We start from the raw sequence: 19,024 nt of genomic DNA, 5'->3' as shown, positions 1-19,024 counted from the left end.
GGAGGGCTACTGATTTTTTTGAGTTGATCTTGTATCCTGCTATGTTGCTGAAGGTGTTTATATGCTTTATCAGTTCCTGGGTGGAATCTTTGGGGTCACTCAAGTATACTATCATGTCATCTGCAAATAGGGAAAAGCTTGACTTCTTCCTTTCCAATTTGTATCCCCTTAAACTCCTTATGTTGTCTTATTGCTCTAGCTAGAACTTCAAGTACTATATTGCATAAGTATGGGGAGAATGGACAGCCTTGCCTCGTTCCTGATTTTAGTGGAATTGCTTTGAGTTTCTCTCCATTTAGTTTGATGTTGGCTGTTGGCTGTTGGCTTGCTGTAAATTGCCTTTATTATGTTTAGGTATGTTCCCTGTATTCCTGATCTCTCCAAGACTTTTATCATGAAGGGGTGTTGGATTTTGTCAAATGCCTTTTCTGCATCTAGTGAGATGATCATGTGGTTTTTTTCTTTGAGTTTGTTTATATGGTGTATTACATTGATGGACTTTCGTATGTTGAACCACCCTTGCATCCCTGGGATGAAGCCTACTTGATCATGGTGGATAATTGTTCTGATGTGTTCTTGGAGTTGGTTGCCAGTATTTTATTGAGTATTTTTGCATCAATGTTCATGAGGGAGATCGTTCTGTAGTTCTCTTTCTTTGTTGCATCCTTGTTTGGTTTAGGAATCAGGGTAATTGTAGCCTCATCGAAGGAGTTTGGTAATGTTCCTTCTGTTTCTATTATGTGGAACAATTTAGAGAGTATTGGTATTAACTCTTCTTTGAAGATCTGGTAGGATTCTGCGCTGAAACCATCTGGTCCTGGGCTTTTTTTGGTTGGGAGACTTTTAATGACTGTTTCTATTTCCTTAGGGGTTATTGGACTATTTAAATAGTTTATCTGGTCTTGATTTAACTTAGGTATGTGGTACCTATCCAGAAAAATGTCCATTTCTTTTAGGTTTTCCAGTTTTGTGGAGTAGAGGGTTTTGAAATATGACCTTGTAATTCTCTAGATTTCCTCAATGTCTGTTGTTATGTCCCTCTTTTCATTTCTGATTTTGTTGATTTGGATTCTCTCTCTCTGTCTTTTGGTTAGTTTGGATAAGGGCTTGTCTATCTTGTTGATTTTCTCAAAGAACCAACTCTTTGTTTCATTAATTTTTTTGTATTATTCTCTTAGTTTCTAATTTATTAATTTCACCTCTCACTTTGATAATTTCCTGGCGTCTATTCTTCCTGGGAGACTTTGCTTCTTCTTGTTCTAGTGCTTTCAGGTGTGCTGTTAAGTCACTAGTGTGGGATTTCTCCAACTTCTTTTTTTTTTTTTTTTTTTTTTTTTTTTTTTTTTGGTTTTTCGAGACAGGGTTTCTCTGTATAGCTTTGCGCCTTTCCTGGAACTCACTTGGTAGCCCAGGCTGGCCTCGAACTCACAGAGATCCGCCTGCCTCTGCCTCCCGAGTGCTGGGATTAAAGGCGTGCGCCACTCTCCAACTTCTTTATGTGTGCATTTAGTGCTATGAATTTCCCTCTTAGCACTGCTTTCATAGTGTCCCATAAGTTTGGGTATGTGGCATCTTCATTTTCGTTGATCTCTAGGAAGTCTTTAATTTCTTTCTTTATTTCTTCCTTAACCCACTGATGATTCAGTTGAGCATTATTCAGTTTCCATGAGATTGTAGGTTTTCTGTAGTTTTCGATGTTGTTGAAATCTAACTTTAAACCATGGTGGTCTTATAGAACACAGGAGGTTATTCCAATTTTTTTGTATCTGTTGAGATTTGCTTTGTGGCCAAGTATGTGTTTAATTTTAGAGAAAGTTCCATGGGATGCTGAGAAGAAGGTATATTCTTTCTTGTTAGGATGGAATGTTCTGTAGATATCTATTAGGTCCAATTGGGTCATGACATCAGTTAAGTCCTTTATTTCTCAGTTAAGTTTCGATTTGGGAAATCTGTCCAGTGGTGAAAGTGAGGTATTGAGATCTCCCACTATTAATGTGTGGGGTTTTATATGTGGTTTAAACTTTAGTTATGTTTCTTTTACATATGTGGGTGCCCTTCTGTTTGGGGCATAAATGTTCAGAATTGAAACTTCATCTTGGTGGATCATTCCTGTGATGAGGATGTAATGCCCTTCTTGATCTCTTTTGATTGATTTTAGTTTGAAGTCGATTTTGGTGGATATCAGGATGGCTACACCCGCTTGTTTCTTAAGACCATTTGATTGGAAAGTCTTTTCCCAGCCTTTTATTCTTAGGTAGTGTCTGTCTTTGAATTTGAGATGTGTTTCTTGTATGCAGCAGAAAGATGGGTCCTGCTTTCGTATCTATTCTGTAAGCCTATGTCTTTTTATAGGTGAATTAAGTCTGTTGATATTAAGGGATATTAACGACCAGTGATTGTTCATCCCTGTTATTTTTGGTGGTAGTGTGTGTGTACTTCTCTTCTTTGGGGTTTACTGTTGTGGCTTTATCTATTGCCTGTGTTTTCGAGTGTGTATCTGACTTCCTTCGGTTGGACTTTTCCTTCTAGTGCTTTCTGTAGGGCTGGGTTTGTGGATAGGAATTGTTTAAATTTGGCTTTGTCTTCGAGTGTCCTGTTCATTCCGTCTATGATGATTGAAAGTTTTGCTGAGTATATTAGTCTGGGCTGACATCCATGGTCTCTTAGTGTCTGCATTACATCTGTCCAGTTCCTTCTGGATTTCAAAGTCTCCATTGAGAAATCGGGTGTTATTCTGTTGGGTTTACCTTTATAGGTCACTTGGCCTTTTTCCTTTGCTGCTCTTAATATTCTTTCTTTATTCTGTACATTTAGTTATTTAAGTATTATGTGTTGAGGGGACTTTTTGGGAGGGTCTAGTATGTTTCGTGTTCTATAGGCTTCTTGTATCTACATAGGCATTTCCTTCTTTAAGTTGGGAAAGTTTTCTTCTATAATTTTGTTGAATATATTTTCTGTGCCTTTGAGTTGGTATTCTTCACCTTCTTCTATCCCTATAATTCGTAGGTTTGGTCTTTTCATGGTGTCCCAAATTTCTTGGACATTTTGGTTCATGACTTTGTTGGCTTTAGTGTTTCCTTTGACTGATGAAACTATTTCTTCTACTGTATCTTCAATGCCAGAGATCCTCTCGTCCATCTCTTGCATTCTGTTCGTTATACTTGCATTTGAAGTTCCCGATCTTTTACTCAGGTTTTATAATTCTGGCCTTCCATCAGTTTGTGTCTTTTTAATTTTTTCAATTTCCCTTTTCAGGTCTTGGACTGTTTCCTTTATTTGTTTCATTGCTTTTTCATGATTTTCTTTCAGTACTTTATTGTTTTCTTCCAGTACTTTATTGTTTTCTTCAAGGACTTTATTGTTTTCTTCTAATTTGTTTGCCCTTTTCTGTAGTTGTTTACAGCGTTCTTCCCATTTTTTTTTGTCTTTTCCTCTACACAAGCCTCTACCTTCTTCATGATGTTACTCATAAGGCTACTTTCTTCTGCTTCTTCCAATTTCTGATGTTCAGGTCTAGATGTTGGAGGCGGGCTAGGTTCTGGTGAGGCTGTATTTCTCTTCACTTTGTTGTATGTACTTCTGGCTTGATGTCTGCCCATCTCCTTGTGGTTCCTTCTTGGTCTTATCAGTGTACTTGGTTCAGAAAGAGGTGACAGATTCAGGAAGTCTCTCTCTCTTGTCCAGATGGGAGGTCTTTTATCCAAATGGTAACTCCGGGGCAGGATGGAAGCTCTTATCTGGACCGGAAGTCTCTGGTCCAGAAGGGAAGTTGGGAGCAGGATGGGAGCTGGGGGCCAGTCTCTAAGTCTCAGGAGGTGGCTGGGGATCTCAGTGATTTCAAGGCCATAACTGAGAACAGAGTCAGGTGTGGTGGCACATGCCTTAAATTCCAACACTAGGCAACCACAGAGGTCTTGAGGTATATACAGACAGAAAGTGATGGGCAGGAAGAGGAAGTGGTGTAGCTGGACAGAGAGAGCAAATCAGATGGCAGAACAGCAAGGCATAGAGGCATGGGTACACAGGAAGTCTCCTTTTGGAAGCATTGGAGTTGGGGCGGTGAGGTTAGTGTGTGGCTGCTCCTATTCCTCTGATCTCTCTCAGGTTTTCACCCATAAGTCTGGCTCCATGTATTCTATTAATAAGAGCCTTTAGAAATACAAACACATGAACACACATATATACATAAAGAAAAAGAAAAAGTAATGGAAAAAATCGAACAAATTATTAATCCTGACCCCCCCCCCCAAACTTCCAATAGCAGGGAAAACCTAGGGAATCTGTCAGGAAGAGGGGTACTGACCGTTCCCCACTGTTGATGGTGGTTAAATCAGGCACATATTATTTTTTTCAGAAAAGGTGTCATATGCCTTATAATGTATTTTGTGTGTTTATGAAAGTTGACTACTTGGCTGTCCATGGGTTTGTCAGTGTAGATAAAGAGACAGAGACCCCGAGTCTGCAGCATGCTAATGCAGGAAGCTGGGATCTTTATGGTGATGTGGAGCCATGGAAAGGCACTTGACATTTGTACTTGGGCCTCAGAGGACAGATTTCCCTCTCACTGACTACCACACAATTTTTAGGTTACCTCTGCATTATAACTTCAGAGGAGGAAGAGAGCAGAAGGCAAAGAAAGAAGCAGCTAATTAAAAAGAAAATGGGATGGACAGTGTCAGCTCTATTTAGCTAAATCCTGAAGCCTGAGTTCCATATATCTTGGGACTGTGAATGAAATGCCTTGTTCACAGCTTCCTTAACCATGAAATGGGGATAACACCAATGGCACAGGACAGGGATACCATCAGGGTTCATTGAGTTACTTGCAGTGTTTCACATCCTTTTATTTCAACTTCACAAACCAGTGTACCGGTAACTACAGTTTACTTCCCCTGAAAAGCATAATCTCATCACTAGGACAGTGCTTCCAGAGCCTATGTCAGCATGGACGCCTCTGACTTCTGAATTACTGTAAATAGCCCAATCAAGCTGCCTGTAACAATCCAGTGCATCTCATCCTCAGCTCTAAACAGGATGTCTCCATCACATTCTTCCTTCAGGGCTCAGGGAACCCCAGAGAAGAGGAGGCAGTAAGAGTGTAAGAGCCAGAGAGGATGGAGGACACCAGGAGACCCTCCAAATCAACTGAGCAAAGCTCCTCTGAACTCTCAGACTGAGGCAGCAAGCACAGGGCCTGCATGGGTCTGTACCAGGTGTTTTGCATATATATTATTGCTTACAGTTTAGTGTTTTCTATGGGATTCCTGTGTGTGTGAACAAATGGGTCTCTGATTCTTGTGTCTTCTCTTGGGCTCTTTTCCTCCTGTTTATTTTTGTGAAAGAAAACATTACATTTAAAATTTAGATTTATTATGCTTGAGAGACCAAAGAGTAAAAAAATGCATGGAACATGCAAGCCCCTAGCTTGTACAAGCTCTGTGTGCCCTAGGAGCTCACCCTCCCCCCATTTTCTAAGACATTGAAGACTGTCCTTAAATTGACTGATCCTGTAAAATCTGCTGTTCTAGCAAGATAATAGGACATAGGACTAAATACTGGTTCTGTTTTTGTAATCAAACTTGCTTTCTCTGATCAATGACTGGGACAAATACAAGACATATATGTTAAAATTAGACCATGCTTTCATGTAGACAGAATACTTGTAATCTTGTGGTTTTTGGCTTTATAAGCCTTGGATTAATATGACCAGGGGCTGCAACTTGGGAGCAATCTCAGTTGCAGTCTTGGTGTCATGAGCAGCTGGCATGAGTATTTATTTAATAAAACCTCTTCTTATTAAAATTTATTCATGGTCACAGTGAATTTCTGAGTGACCCCAGACCCACGAAATTTTGTTCAATTCTAACATGTTAGTTTTTGTTTTACTTATTATGTTATTATTTGTTTGTTTGTTTGTTTGTTTATTTAATTATTTTGGGCTTTTCAAGACAAGGGTTCTCTATGTATGCCTGACAGTCTTGGAACTCACTATGTAAACCAGGCTGGCTTCGAACTCACAGAGATAAATTGGCCTGACTCTGCCTCTCAGGTGCTGGGATTAAAGGTGTGGGCCACAACAGCTCGGCTATAGTTTGTTTCATTATTACACTTTAGAAGCCTGTATGTTTTCACACACACACACACACACACACACACACACACACACACACACACACACATCTTTATTGATTCTTTGGGAATTTTACATCATGCACTCCAATTCTGCTCATTTCCCAGTCCCTCCATATCCTCCCTCCACCCTTGCAGTGTCCCTCCCCAAAAAGAAAATAAAAGAAATACCAAAATAAACCAACCAAACAAAAGACCCACATCTCTCCTCTGTATTTCCTACCTCTTCAACATCTCTTCATTTGTTTTAGTGGCGTTGGGGTCCATAGTGTGTCATGCAGTGTACCCTTTTGTTCAATCAGCCCCACCCAAAAATGAAAATTGCAATGAGTCATTGGTCTGGTTCAAGGCCTCTGGTTTCTGGTACACCATCATCACTGGATCCTCACTGAAACTCCACTCTGACATCCCACGGCTGCCCCTAGACATGGAGACCTGCAGAACCAGTCCCTTCACATGCTCCAGCAGGTCCTAGATGGGGTAGATGTTAGGGTGGGCCAATCCAAGCACCGGGATATGGACCTGGGTGGTAGTTGAGCTTGCCAATCCTTGATACTAGGGCTGCCCCCACAGGTGAGGGATGGAACCAGCCCTCTTATGCTCATGGCACCAGGACCATCTCTCTCATGCCTGTGTTGAGGAGTAGGGCCAACTCTCCTAAGTACAGGGGGCCAGCTCTCCATGCCTAAGCCATTGGGACCAGCTCTCCTGTGAGGGTCAGGGTCAGCATTCTTGATGCAGTGTCTAGTGAGGAGCAGGGCCAGCTTTCCTAGGGCCAACACATGGCAGGGCTGGCTTAGCACTGCCCTGGATTTCCTCATGCATGGCCCCCTATGGTAATAAGGGCCACAGACATCAACACAGATCCCAGTTGCAGCAGGACCACAGATCAAGATATGGCCTTCCAAGGTATCTCAGGCCCAGATGTCACCATGTCCCCTGTGGCAGCTCAGGTCACTCAGATCAGTTCAGCCCCAGCAGCAAACAGCATGGCTCTCAGACACCAACATGGTCTGTAGTGACTAACCAGACCCTGGGCATCTACATGGCCCATGGTGACAACAGATGCCATGGATATCAACTCAGACGCTGGCTGCTGTGGGACCATAGACACAAAGATGACCCTAGACCGCATCATGGGCTCTGAGGTACCATGGCCCCAGGTGATAACACAGGCCAACCAGAGCAGCTTGGCCATGGGACACCAACATGTTCTCAGGTGGCAGACCAGACCTCAGGCATCTTCATGCTCCTTTGTGGTAACAGGAGCCATAGACATCAACTCAGTCCCTGGCTGCTGTAGGGACATGAACCCAGACATGGCCCTCAGAAGCTACTTAGGCCCGAAGGACACCTAGGGCCTGGGTGGTAGCATAGGCTACTCAGATCAGCATGGCTCTGGAGGCTTGGACAACAAGTCCACAGGTTGTGTCACAGACCCTGAGCATCCATGTGGTTTTGGTGGCAACACAACACAGGACATGGACTTTAACACAGACCCCGGCTGTAATAGGACATGGACCCAGGCACAGTCCTTTGCAGCAACATAGCCAGGATGTCCCAAGGCCCCCAGTGGCAGCACGGGACACTTATATTGGCATGGCCCCAAGGTAGCATTGTCCAGGGACACCAACGCGGTCCCAGGTGACAGGCCAGACCCCAGACATATGCATCGCTTTCAATGGTAGCAGGAGCCATGGACATCAACATATGGACCCCAACTGCAGTAAGGCCATGGACCAAGACATGGTTCTCAGGTGCAGCTCAGTCCCTGATGTCACCATGGCACAGGGTGGCAGCATAGGCCACTGATATCAGTATAGCCCCTGGAATGGTCCTTCGACACCTACCTGTCCACAGGTGGCAACCCAGACACTGGATATCCTGTGGCCTTTGTGGCAACATGGCCCATGGATGTCAACACAGACCCCTGCTGCAGTAGGACCACAGACCCAAACATGGCGCTTTGCAGCAGCCTGGGCCCAGGTGTCATCACATCCCTGGGTGACAAGCAGGCCACCCACCCAAGCCGGCTCTTTCCATTCCACCTCTTTCCACAGCACATGAACAATTCTGCCTCTCTTTTTCTCCCATTTCTCCACCACACATTTGCTCATCATAATGGCACCCTCTTGCCTGTCAATGTCTTTAGTCAGCCCAGGTCTTCAGGATCCAGGATGGCCTGTGAATGGCTTCCACCCACCTGAGCTGTTTTCTAGTGACAGACAGAAAGGTAGATATTTCCAGGTGGAAGGGTAAGTGTCGAGGAACTGGGAGGAGTAGGGGCAAGGGAAACCATAATCTGGATATATTATGTGACAAAAAAGTCTATTTTCATTGAAAGAAAAAAGAAAGAATTGTTGTGACCCCTCCCCAAATAAAAAGTAATCATCACCATCAAATCTTTCTGTGCCTACCTTCTCCGTAGATTCTTCATTTGCAGGGTTACTACTGAAACTCTTGCTCAAAGGATAAAGTAAGCCTGAATCAAGAAGGCTTAAGTGATCCACTGCTTCACAACTAACATGTGTAGAGAATAGTCATCTGTGCAAGCAATACTCATGACTTAGAAATGTCACCCCCCCAAAAAAGCAGAACTTGACATTTTGTTTAAGTGGCATTTCCTGAAGAGTGTACATATATATACTACAAAAACCCAGAAAGCAAATGAAATTAAATAACTTGGAAATTCATGATTTTATTGTTAACATGCGTGCTGAATTTTAGTGAAGCTGGACATTGAGTACAGGTGTCACCAAATTTCCCTGAACACCGATTACACTCTAGGGATTGTCGTCCCTTTCCCTAAGGAGAATGACCCTTTCAATATGAGGAGGTATGCTCTGTAATACTATAGACCTCTCTCTCTTCCTCTCTTCTGTTCTCTGATGGATGAACCATGTCTGAAATCAGAGGAAGACAGGGTTGGATTTAGCATTGGCTTCCACTCCAGAGCCAAGAGATAAAATCCACTTTAAGACACATAATGCTTACTTTCTGTTCAGCTCATAAAAGCAAATATCAGCTGTGTGTCAACTTCTGCGATAGGCCATGATTCTGTCTTTTTCCAGCAGTATAAACACTTCAGTGATTTCTCTTTTATTGGATGTAACGCTTAGCTTACGACTTGTTCCTTGATGTTACTTCAATATATGGTAACTGGGTAAAGGAAAGTCTTGGTTCTGACATTTGACCATCAGCTGTAGAATACCCTCCTCACTAGTGATACATTCCTCTTGTATGGGCGGAGATTGTAGATCACCAAATGTCAGCACATTTTAAAGGCATATGGAAGGGGAACAGCTTTCTGTTTGTAAAAGCAGTCTTCAGTATGAAGTAATTAATCAACAGAAACAAATATGGGAGATTTTCAGAAACAAAATTGCATTCAAGGGTGCCAATGGGATTGTGGTGCTTGAAATTTCTGGAGAGCGAACAGGTGGTAAGCAGAGAAGGCCTGGACAATGGTTTGATATCACCAGCCTCCAGGGTTTGTGAAAGTTGACTTCCTTAACCTAAATGTCATACAGGACACTGAAACCTTTGCCATCTCCAGGAGTTCAGCAGAAAGGGTAACTTCCACCCATGGTAAATCTGAACAGTATATTCTTTATGATATACAAAGTTCTCAAATATCAGGATGAAGAATACTATCTCTGCTTCAGCTACATTTCCAGAATCCTGTCCAACACAGAAGGCACACTAGGTCCTGCTGTGTCACCAGGACATCTAAAGCCCATCTTTCTTTAAAAGGCAAAGAGTAAGATGGTCCCCAACAGTGTGGGGAAAGTAGTCATAAATCAGCTCTTCCTAAATATGGTCTACCTATGCAAATACAGTCACAGTTACCTGTAAGATTTCACCATCCTCTCAGGCTCCTAGTGAATGAGAGTCCATTGTATTGGGAAGTTGTCAAACTGCACATTTGTGACTCCATGTACTTTCCCTCCCTGCCTATTATGTGGATGTATAGTCTAAAGAAGACCAACCAAAGGACCAGAAGCCCTACTACCATCATGATACCTCCAATATATCCCAGTGGTTGACTCATGTGGGCTCACATTAAGTCAGAGTTCCCTCTGTTTGATCCCTAAAGCCTATCTATTACATTTGTAAGAGGAAAGGGGAAATCAGAAATGAGGCTTTGGGAAAGTCACACTGAAGAGTGTGCAAACAGGAGAGCAATGTATTGTCTATTGTGTCCTGTGTCCACCTTCTCTCTGTAGCTGCAATGCAAAGCTTAGACCCACTATTTCTGAGACTTGATGACTCCCAGAGCTGGCGTAAAACGTTCCACCGCCATGTTGCGAAGCTGAAGTGGTTGGAGCCAGCAGCCACAGCGCCATTTCAGTCTTAGAATGGTGCAGTTTAAAGCAATAGGCTCAAGGTAATATAAGCCACGTAAAGATGGCTACCACACAGAGAATCTGGATTATGATCTCTTTGATATTCGTAACTGAAGAAAAACATTTGATTACAAAAGCTGTTGAGTTATGCCAAAATGTATATTTTAAAGGTACCTTGACTTCAAAATTTTGATATAAGGATATGTTACTTTGGAAAAGAGGTTTTGCTTTTGTTTCCACAGAAAGCCAGAGGCTGTGGATTTGTTCCACATTAAGATACATCAGGTTTCACCAGCCAAGACCCCCTGAAAGATCTCCCATGACACCCTGGCCCAGATAATCTAACATCCAGAATGGTTTCAAGGCAACTGGTTCACACAATACAGCCTCACGGACTACCCCATAGGCCTAAAATTTTCTTTGCGTCCCCATAAGATACAGCGCCCCCCTCCAGCAGGAAGTAGTAAGAGATGCTACGCCCAAATTCCCAAATATACCAAGCTGGCTTTAGAGGTGTAATTGGCTCACTCCCCCCTAAACCCAGACATATTGCTTTAAAAAAAATGGTTAAGAGATTCTTGTATCCCAAATCAGAAGAGCCCTCTGGTGTGGGACAGAGAAAAACCAATATTTTTATTTAAAACAGGTTGATTATAAATGTGATCTCTTTCTAAAAAAGAAAAGGGGATATGATATAGATATATAGGAGGATATGGAGATGAGATAAAAGGGTAGATTAATGAACCTACTTTTAAAGAACAACTTGTTTAAAATGTTTTACATTGGTATAGATTTTAGTTTATGTTTAAAATGTTTTACATTGGTATAAATTTTAGTTTATTGATACAAACTTGAAGTTAATTTTGTTATACTGTATATATATATATATATATATATATATATATATTCTTGTTTGAGGTATTATGTTTATGTAACTCATTTAAAATTGTAATGGATAATTAAAAATAGATTAATAATTAGTCATCTATGATAATCATATTTGTAGCCATGTTAGTTAAGTCTTCTAGGTACACATAGATATACTTCAGATAGATAGGTAATCTTCAAACACTTCATAGACCTAGAGAATATGGCATTTAAATAACTTAAAATTCTGTTGATGTGAGACACAATTGCTCCTGGCTACACCAATTGATCCCGAGAGAATGTTGGGCTTCTAAGACATTTCCATTTGGACGTTTGTCTTTTTGGCACAAAATGGCCTACTGGGCAAAGAACTGCCCTTGCCTTGATGGCTGACAGTACATGCAATGCTGTCCTTTCTGGACAAGCAGGACACAAGGAAAGCGACCACTGTAGTCTGCCAAGACAGGGTAAGATGGTCTTTCAGAAATCCTGCTTCTGAAAGTGGTCTGTCAGATACTCTAGGCCTATAGCCAATTTAAATGCACCAACAATGCTGAGAAACATTAGGTGAATGTCCAGGCTGCCAGCTGTCTTGGTCTACTCTTACAAGATTGCCGAAAGTTGCTGGAATCCATCTACCATTTCTTAGGTACCATTATGTTCCTTCTCAGGTCTTTGATGTGGTTAAAGACTAGATAGTTGTAATTTCCTCAGTTATGATAAAAGATAAGTTAGATATAAAACTTTAAACTCACAAATATAAGATAGATAGGACATGTTCTTTAATATTGTAACTGTAATACTTGCTCAATTATTGTTTTATTATATGTAATATTACCATGTTAAAGTTAAAACCTTCCTTAAAAAAAAAAAAAAGAAAAGGGGAAGTGCTGTGGATACCACTCTATATAAATAACCCACTGATGGCCAGTGACCAGGCAGGAAGTATAGGCGGGACAAAGAGAGAGGAGAATTGGGGAAACAGGAAGAAGGAGGAGAGACACTACAGCCACCGCCAGGACAAGCAGCATGTGAAGACGCTGGTAAGCCACCAGCCACGTGGCAAGGTATAGATTTATAGAAATGGGTTAATTTAAGAAAAAAGAACAGTTAGCAAGAAGCCTACCACGGCCATACAGTTTATAAGTGATATAAGCGTCTGAGTGATTATTTTATATGTGGATTGTGGGACTGCGGGGCTTGGGGAACCTGGAGAGAAGCTCTCCAGCAACACTTCACCAAGGAGGCCAAGGTTTTGGAAGGAAGCCCTTCTCCTCTCCCATCTCAATATCAGACCATGGGACCATGGAACATGGGACTCAGGCCCTGACCCTGGAGTCCTGACCAGTGCACACAGCTGCCTGCCCTTTTCCCTTGTGTCCATCCCAGAGTGGCCTTCTGCCAGGTGGGAAGCCCGTGCTGGGCCTAGGGTCCCACTGAGTTGGGTGGAGTCTTGTAGACAGCTGCTGGATCTCTGAAAGCTGCGGTGTGTGTGTGTGTGTGTGTGTGTGTGTGTGTGTGTGTGTGTGAGTGTGTGTGTGTTGGTTGTGTGTGTTTGGTGTTTGTGTGTGTCTGGGTTTATTGTGTCCTAGTCCTGTGAGGCCCCATAAGCAGTGCCTAAGAGGCAGAGTATATAAGGGTTTATGGTTATGTTAGTGTGGTGTGAGCTCCTTCCATATCCATGATTTACTACTGGCAGCTCTAGTCTGGTATACAACTAGTACAAACAGTCTTAACTGCTATGAGTTCATGATTGCAATGCCTATATCATGCCCAGAAAACTGTATTTCAGCTTTTCTCCCCATTTTACATCTCTCACATTGTTTCCATCCTCTCATTTTAGGTGTTTCCTGAGTCTTAGAGGAGTGATATGAATGTTCTGTTTAGAGCTAAGAATTCAATGATGAGCTTTGAGTCTATGTCTTAACTGTTTCCAATGCAAACAGATGCTCCTTGACGAAGGCTGGGGCCAGCGTTAATGTATGAATATGAACATAGGTATTTAGAAAGCAGGTTAGTGCCATGTCAATTTAGCTACAGAAATAGTTGTAAGTTCCTATTTGGGCATAAGACTTCTTCAAATGTATTTTTGCCTGGTTTTACAGTACTATGTGTGAATTCCCTCTTGTAAAGCAGACCTGAAACTCTGTCAGAGAATAGTTGTTTGCCCCCATGACTTTGATGTTACTGTAGTACAAGTGGGCACATTTTGTCTAGCATTTTGGTATTGTAGTTCATAATGCCTTTTCTCCTCCAGCAGCCTGCATGACACCTTCCTAAACTATGGAAGCTAGATAGCCTGGAGGAAATTTCCAATCTGCTAATAGAATATTGCAAAGAATTTTGTACACTTGTGAGATAATGCATACTGTGTCTACCACATAGAGGATATGGAACTATTTGCATTTTCCCCATTATAGTTACTAGTTATATTTCTATACAGAATATGTGATAATTTGTGGCACCGAAAAAAAATCACTCTAGGGCATTGAATGAATGTAGGTCCCAGAGAAATTACCTGGAACGGGGCTCTAATAATATAGAGTCCTTTCACTGACATAATTGCTTATGTAGTAGATAATATCCTGGTGGATTTCCCATGAGAGTTACTAGAGTTGTTACACTGTGGTTGTGTGCAGATCTTCTAAAAAGTTGTAATGATGAGTTTTTTTTTTTCACATATGCCTTACAGTAAGAGGAGAAATGCTTCGATTTCTTGGTAAATAACTAATTCCAGGACAGCGATGAATTACAACAAATTGAATAAAGTTGAATAAAGAAACCCCCGCTCTAATTGGAGAACTACAAGCTTCAAGATGTTTTAAAAATAAAGTATCAACAAGGACGTGATTTTCTTACAGAAATAACAAGTTGAAGATTCTTTGTGACCTGTTATGCACTCAACTGACATCAGGAATTTATGTGACTCTCATGAATCACTGTTCCATTTGGGGGAACTGACTATTGTGTCTTAATTCCTAAATGATTTAGATTGTCAGCAGCTCTCTTTAGACACTGCAGATTAATCAGTCAGCAATCAGAATAGATCACAGTGGTTAAGATAGCAGATATTAATAGAAAACTTTAAGCATAATAACTTCTGCCTGCAAAGAAGTGTGGATTTCCCCCACTGAGTATGTTTTCTACAATGAGATCTTATTCTGTAAATTCCTGGTTTAAATCTTTTAGTGTGTTATTATTGCTGTTATAGAAATGTTCAATTTTGTTGTATAGACTAAAATTGATGTGACCCTCTGTAGGGTATCACTGTGTTGTTTGCATATACTTCTACTCCACTCCCTTTTCTCGGTCTCTTCATGTATGTTCAATCTCACTTTCTACCCTCCTATCTGTCTTTATCTCCCCCCATCTTTCTATAACACAGAACAAGCTGTAGTTCATTAGTCATGATATGGCCTCTCATGCTACAGTCCTTAAATTTCACTACTACCTTTTCCTGGAACATCTTTCAACTATTCTTGCTTTGCCTTGGCTGGCTATCATCTGGTCTTTGTAGAATAAAATGTAATTTCCTTCAGACAGCCTTAAGTAAGGCTAAGTTATTTTCCCTTTGTGCATGTTTTTATCGTTAGTGGTGTGTCCTATCTTTTAAAGTCAATATGCCCTTTAGGTGAGCAGTGTCATTTTCTCTTGGCAATTTAAAACCTTTGCCTTTCCAATTGTACTGTAACATATAATGTGTTTCCACAACATCGCCTGCTCACCCTTGAACTCCCATCAGCATCCCTTCCCAAAGAGGTTCCTTACCATCACCCTTGTCTGTTTGCAATCTCTGCTCTAGGAAGGTAAATTTTCTTTAAAGGAGGAGTGAAGAAGAATGCTAGGAAACAGTTTTGTGGTTGTTTGTAATGGCATTTCTCCCCAGGGATTCAGAGAAACCAAGTGCAGAAGAGAAGGCTCCACACTTCACAAACTGCTGTGGTATTTGAACTGCCAAAGTCCTACTCTGCTACTATGGAGCCTTTCACCCATGATCATTACTCTTTCCTACTAATTGATGCATGCAAATATTCAACCAGTTTCATGTTTCTTGAAGTATGTTTGACGTACACTAATGTTGGCCACAAGTTACTACAAGAGTATGGAGCATGGCTTGATGTACTTGGGATGCCTTAGCTCAAGCAGTATTGCATAGGCTTCTTTCACTCATCCTGTTGGGGGTGGGGGCACTGGAGGTCTAAGAAAAGCCTGTAGTGATGCAGTCCATTCATTCTGAACTGTAATTACCTCAGGTCTCGTTGAAACAAATAATCTAACAACACTGGAGAAAGTGTCTTATTGATTTTTCTTTAATTGTTTTTATTAGGTTTTTGAGAGTTTCTTACTAAGTGTTTTGATCATATTTATCCCCCCCAACTATTTCTCAACTCATTCCCCCACTTTCCTACCCACTCAATTTTGTGTCTTCTTAAAAAAACAACAACGAAACGTTTCTTTAAGACCAAAGCTTCTAATACACCAATGGCCATGTGTTATGCAGATCATTGTTGTAGCTCAAAGGTTTTATAGATAGGTGTGACTGATGATTACTATTCTCCTTTGGTAGCCTGCATAGCACAGGTTTTTTAAACCTACAGGTCTGGTTGAAAAAAAATAATCTAACAACGCTGGAGAAAATGTCTTATTGATTTTTCTTCAATTGTTTGAAGAAAATGAAAACGAGCCAGTAGTGATTAAACATTTAGATCATTACCAACTTGATTCTGCATGTTCTATCACTCAAGTATGGGTATCTCCAACAGTAGTGTTAATGAAAATAAAAGGCCAAATGTTGTAACATTATGATTTTTTTCCTGTTACATCAATTAATTTTAATTCATTTTACATTTGTTCAATATGGTAAATAAATATATTATAAGCTTGTATTTTTAAGGTACTTCAATTTTTTCACTTGTAAAATTTATTAGAATGTTATGATTTTTTGCTATTATATAAATTAATTTTGATTCATTTTACATTTGTTTGCTGTTAAATAAATGTTTTATGTGCTTATAATCTTTGCCTTATATGGTTTAAGTGTTTCTTTATATTTTATCTAATTTTTAAATTTTTAGAAATGAAAATACAATCACATCCTTTCCTTTTCTATTTCCTTCCCTTCCATATCCTCTCCTCCTGGATGCCTCTCAAATTTATGTTCTCTTTTCCTTGATTATCTCACACACACACACACACACACACACACACACACACACACACTTGGAAACCAGTTAAAAGGGTCATCCCTGGCAAAGACTAATTCTTTAGCAGTCTGTAGTTCTTTGTTTAGGGGTGGAACCCTATGTGATTTCCCCATTCAAGTTAGCATATTGATTGGTATTGTCCTTATTCACGTGAGTGAAGCTTCCCTTTCATTTCTGGTTCCTGCAATCTTTCCGCTTCCTCTTAATGATGCTCCCTGAGCCTTAGGCACAGGAGTTTTGTGTGTGTGTGTATCTTGGGGTTAGAAACCCCATAATCACTTGTTCTCTGAAGTTGAGTGGTTGTGGTTTTCTGCAATGGTCTCTCTCTGTTGCAAAGAGAAGCTTTTTTTGGTGAGGGGTGAGAGCTACACTTTTTTGTAGTAAGTGGGATTCACTTAGGAATTGTACTGATTTAGTCAAGTGGTGGTACTGCATTCTCCTGTATGACACATGCCCTCACTAGCCCCAGCTAATTTCCTAGCTTTCAAGGACCGGGCATGATTTCCATGCTGTTGAGTAGTTCTAAGTCTAATTAGAGAGCTGTTGGTGTGGTTTCAGCAGCATCGGTGGAACGTACGCATTGGAGAGTTCTGATGACGAATTTTTAGACAATAACAGATCCTTGAGCTGAGTCATGAGTATGGATGGAAATTGAAAGTGAACAGGAAGGGAATTACGCATTTCTGTTCGGAGTACAGTGCCTTCCACAAGAGTTGAGATGTGGTCTGAGGGATGGTGTGACTACAAGCGATTTCCAGGAAAACAAGCACAGGGATGGTATGAGTACAAGCGACTTCCAGGAAAACAAGCGCCTCCTTGGAGCCATCCCAGTGATGGCAACCATAGATTAATTAATGTGCCTAAGAGACCGCCTCTGGGAGACAAGAGATCATCTCTGCTAGCCAGACCCAACGAAGCAGGCTACGGTAGATACTACAGGCACGTTGATGGCCAAGAATGGGACGAGGGCCGCTGTTTTACTCAGGATCCAAGAAGAGGCCCACCCTACAAAAGAGGCCATTATGGCTACCGATGGTCAAGAGATGAGTATTCCACAAGCCAACAGCCTCAATACAGGGCCATGAAAAACGGCTTTAGAAGAAAACGTTTCTATTCTTCCCATCATTCAAGACAATGCTCTCCCCATAAACGGGGCGCTCCTTTTTTGAGAGAATCACGTGTGGGCGGGAAGGACTCCCTACACAGCAGATTTGGATCCAGTCTCAGCAGTAGAAGCAGGATGCGCTCCTTCCATCAGTCTCGACGTAGATGTAAAGAGAGAGCCATCCAGGTTTTTAAAACATCAAGAGATACTGTGCCCTCAAGTTCTTCATCCAAGGTTTTAAAAAGCCCCAGCCGGCTGACTGAGAAGGAACAGGCTGATGCTGCAAGCAAGAGGGCTAATGAAAATCCCAAGCAGTCAGAAGAAAATAACTTGGCTGAAATTTCCGAGTTTGAGACGGGATCCAAGGCACCATTATGTATCAACCAGACAGAAGAACCCGAGTCATACACAACAGCTGGCCCAGAATTGTGTGAAGACAGCCAGCTTATCATTCGCTCAAAAGCGATTGCATCAAAAATCACTGAGATTGAGAAGGTTTACCGACAAGTCTGTGACACTTTCGGGATGGTGGTGGAAAGGCTGGTTGAAAAGGATCGTTCGTTAGAAAACTCTATACAGTTTGCAATGAAGCAGAGTTTGCATGAAATAGGTGAGCAACATGTTGAAGAACTCAAGCATTTCATTATGGAGTATGATAATTCTACTCCAGATTTTGGAGACCCTTTTTAGAAGAATTAGGGCTTGGTTCAAAAAAATGTTTAAAGCTTCTAGATTTCTTACCTTTGGATTGTTTAAATCCTTAATATTTTGTGATGAAGAGAAATATTTTATAACTGACCATGTTGCTAGTATCAAATAAACATCTACAATATCTTTTAAAGTCTCTTAATTAGAATGTTTTCCCTATGTGTAGAATCTTCTAATCCATCTTCATACATCTCCTCCCTCCCAAAAATAATGCTCAATTAATTTTTTAATGTTTGAAAAAGCAGTTCTGGAGAGCAACTCTCTGTACTTAACTCACATTCAATAGTCTTCCATGGTGTGATGGTCTCAGGAGTATAATTTTTAGTTAGAGATCATTCCAGGTTGCATCTCATAGGCATTGTTAGCATTTTCAGTTGATTTTGACTTGCTGCTTGTTTTCTTCTGCTTTGCAACTTTTGGGGATGTCAAAACATGCTGTCTTAAGGAAGTAGAACTTAGCTGTCTTGCAATATTTCTTTTGAGAATACTTCTTTAGTATTGGAAAGTAGCACTTAAAAAATCTCTAAAGGACACATTAAAACAAAACCTTCTCAAGTGTGTCTCTTCTATGAACTGAGGCTCCTAACGGCTCTTTCTGAACAACATTGTAGATAAGACTGATAGGAGGGGTAACCTGAGATTTAAGATGCATTTTAATTTGAAAT

The 19,024-nt window shown here is 41.0% G+C and overlaps 1 pseudogene; it reads left to right on the top strand.

Moving 5' to 3' along the window:
• The first annotated feature begins 17,264 nt into the window (after positions 1 to 17,264).
• Positions 17,265 to 18,341, top strand: LOC102902888 (periphilin-1 pseudogene; annotated as a pseudogene).
• Positions 18,342 to 19,024: the final 683 nt, after the last annotated feature.

This window comes from Peromyscus maniculatus, chromosome X (genome assembly GCF_049852395.1).
Source record: "Peromyscus maniculatus bairdii isolate BWxNUB_F1_BW_parent chromosome X, HU_Pman_BW_mat_3.1, whole genome shotgun sequence".
NCBI lineage: Eukaryota > Metazoa > Chordata > Mammalia > Rodentia > Cricetidae > Peromyscus > Peromyscus maniculatus.
The sequence above is the reverse complement of the archived record's forward strand: the minus strand, read 5'-3'. Positions and strand labels throughout refer to the sequence as shown.